Genomic DNA, 3,093 nt, shown 5'->3' on the forward strand with positions numbered 1-3,093 from the left:
TCAAAGACACATTTGCATCGATGCAAAGTGTTATGCATCGATGCAAATGATTCAAAAACATAAAAAACGGCTAGTTTTGACATAAATGCTCCATCCCATTAATTCCCCAACGTTTCTAAGGTTTGGGGAATTTATAAATAGATGGATTGAAGCCTTATTTCACCAATTTTTGAGTATTTGGAAACTATCTTGTTCATATTCTTTCATTCTACACATTTTTTGAGAGAGCAATATCAATTGGTTCAGTAGTGCTAAACTTGTAATCATACACTTACTCATTTCATCTCAACAATTCTTTGAGAATTGTTTTCTTGTACACGTTGTAAATTGGAGTGTGATCTCTAAGGTTGAGTCAAGAGTTATAAACACTATGGTCGGTGAGGATACCAAAGAGGTATACTAAGTACTCAAGGCAAATTTTAGAGAAGGTATCTCTAAGTGGAGTGGGTTAGTATACGAGTGGTGATTATATACCGTGAGGTGTTAGAAACTAAGGACTCGGATTGTAAAAGGTTTTGCGCGAGCACCTTGAAGCTTGGCAATAGTGGAACTTCTCAATTGCGATTGAGAAAGAAAGTGGACGTAGGACAAGGATTGTGCCGAACCACTCTAAATAGCGTTTGCATCTCTCCAAACTCATCTCTTCAATATTATTGTCTTTTACCTTTGAGCAAATAAATTATGATCGAAAAGTAGCTTCGTAAGTACTTAAGGAGTAGCTTAAGTCCGATTGGTGAAAAGCTTGATCAATTTATTTGAGTTGGTGTCTATTGGAAAGTAAAAGCTCCTTATAAATGCTTAGCAATTGAGTTAAGCTCTTGGAAAAATACTAGTACAATAACACTTTTGTATATTGTCTTTAACCTTCGCAAAAAGATTCATTGTTGGTGCAATACTCAATTCACCCCCCCTCTTGAGTAATTATGCATAGGTTCTACAGAAGCAGGATTGCAGTTCCATTGCCTGGCAATTAAGTTGGGATTAGAAACAAACCTTTTTGTTGGAAGTTCTCTTATTGACATGTATTCTAAATGCTGGTCCATTGAAGATGCACGAAAAATCTATTTTAGCATGTCTGAATGGAGTGTGGTATCCATGAATGCTCTGATTTCAGGATATGCTTTGAAAAATATAAAAGAAGCTATTAATCTTCTTAGTGAGATGCTGGGATTGAGGCTCAAGTCATCGGAAATTACATTTGCAAGCCTGATAGATGCTTGTAAGGGTTCTTAGGTAATTCTAGGGTTGCAGATTCACTGTGCTATAGTTAAGAGGGGTCTTTTATGTGGTAGTGAGTTCTTAGGTACCTCTTTGTTAGGCATGTATATAGACTCACAAAGGATTGCAGATGCCAACTTACTTTTCTCAGAGTTTTCGAACCTTAAAAGCTTTGTTATGTGGACTGCTATAATTTCTAGGTATACTCAAAGTGATTGCTATTACGAGGCCATAAATTCATACCCAGAAATGCGGGACAATAATATCTTCCCTGACCAAGCAACATTTGTTTCAGTTCTTCGAGCTTGTGCTCTCTTATCGGCATTGCAAGATGGGAAAGAGATACATTCTCTAATATTCCATACTGGTTTTGACTTGGATGAGTTAACCAGCAGTGCACTCATAGACATGTATGCCAAATGTGGGGATGTAAAAGGTGCTGTCCAAGTTTTTGAAGAAATGGGTACTAAAAAGGATGTGATTTCTTGGAACTCAATGATAGTTGAATTTGCAAAAAATGGTCATACAGAAAGCGCTCTGAAGGTCTTCAATGAGATGGCTCACTCATGTGTTACACCAGATGATGTCACATTTCTCGGAGTGCTCACTGCTTGTAGCCATGTAGGGTGGATTTTCGAAGGCCGTCAAGTTTTTGATCTCATAGTGAACTGTTATGGCATTGAATCCAAGGCTGATCACTATGTTTGCATTGTGGATTTTCTTGGTCGTTGGGGTAATTTCAAAGAAGTTGAAGAGTTCATCGACAAACTAAATGTCGAACCGAATGCTATGATTTGGGCCAATTTATTGGGAGCTTGTCGAATTCATGGTGATGACATAAAGGGAGAGCGAGCAGCTAAGAACCTTATTAAGTTAGAATCTGACAATTCTTCTTCATATGTATTGCTTTCTAATATGTATGCTGCATCAGGACATTGGAATGAAGCTAGATCTTTGAGAAGAACTATGATACAAAAAGAAATCCAAAAGATACCTGAGTGTAGTTGAATTGTTGTAGGACAAAAGACAAACTCATTTGTTGTAGGTGATATATCACATCCTAATTATGTTGAAATTCACATTTTTTGAAGCATTTGACAGTACTTATGAGAGACAATAAATTCTCGGATGATAGAATTTTGCTTGTTAGTTAAATTTAATTTTTTACAGTAATAAAAAATCAAACAATCAACTCAAATTTATACTCTGACAAAGAATAAAATTATACATATATTCCATTGTTATTGCTTTTTGGTAAATGAAAAGCATTATATTATTATTTGCATTATTAGTTATGAACTGTTTGTTATTAATTTGTTATGTATATTCATTTGTTTGAATATAAATTTCTGGTTAAAATTTAAAAATAAAAAGTAAACCCTCACGTTACCTGAATTGAGCTCTTCTAATTTTATTCCTATATATATTTTTCTTGACTTATGATGGTCAACTTTTGTGCAGTGACGTTTGCTTATCATGTGTCATGTTACGATGGTTTTTTAACCTCTACTTAAAATATTAAATTATGATATATTTATCAGTTTTATTAATAAAGTGAAAATTAATTTCTTTTATTAATCCAGGTGTCTTAAATGTATTAATGAGTAAATTTATTGACATGTTAGAATGGGACAGATCAAAACATCCATTATGAAGTCTGATAATAATAAACATTTTTTTTGTTGCTTTGAATCTGAATTTTGAGTTGGTCAAAACCCAAAACTATATTGCGTCTCACAGTAGCCAACAAGGGATATCGTTTGACTTCTTGTGGTTGAGTAGCAAACAACTTTTATTTTTCCTTTGATTTCCGGGACTTTTTTTCAAATAAAAAATCAAAAGAAAGATGTGTAACTTTAGTGTACTAACATATGT

Source organism: Arachis duranensis, chromosome 3 (genome assembly GCF_000817695.3).
Source record: "Arachis duranensis cultivar V14167 chromosome 3, aradu.V14167.gnm2.J7QH, whole genome shotgun sequence".
Classification (NCBI taxonomy): domain Eukaryota; kingdom Viridiplantae; phylum Streptophyta; class Magnoliopsida; order Fabales; family Fabaceae; genus Arachis; species Arachis duranensis.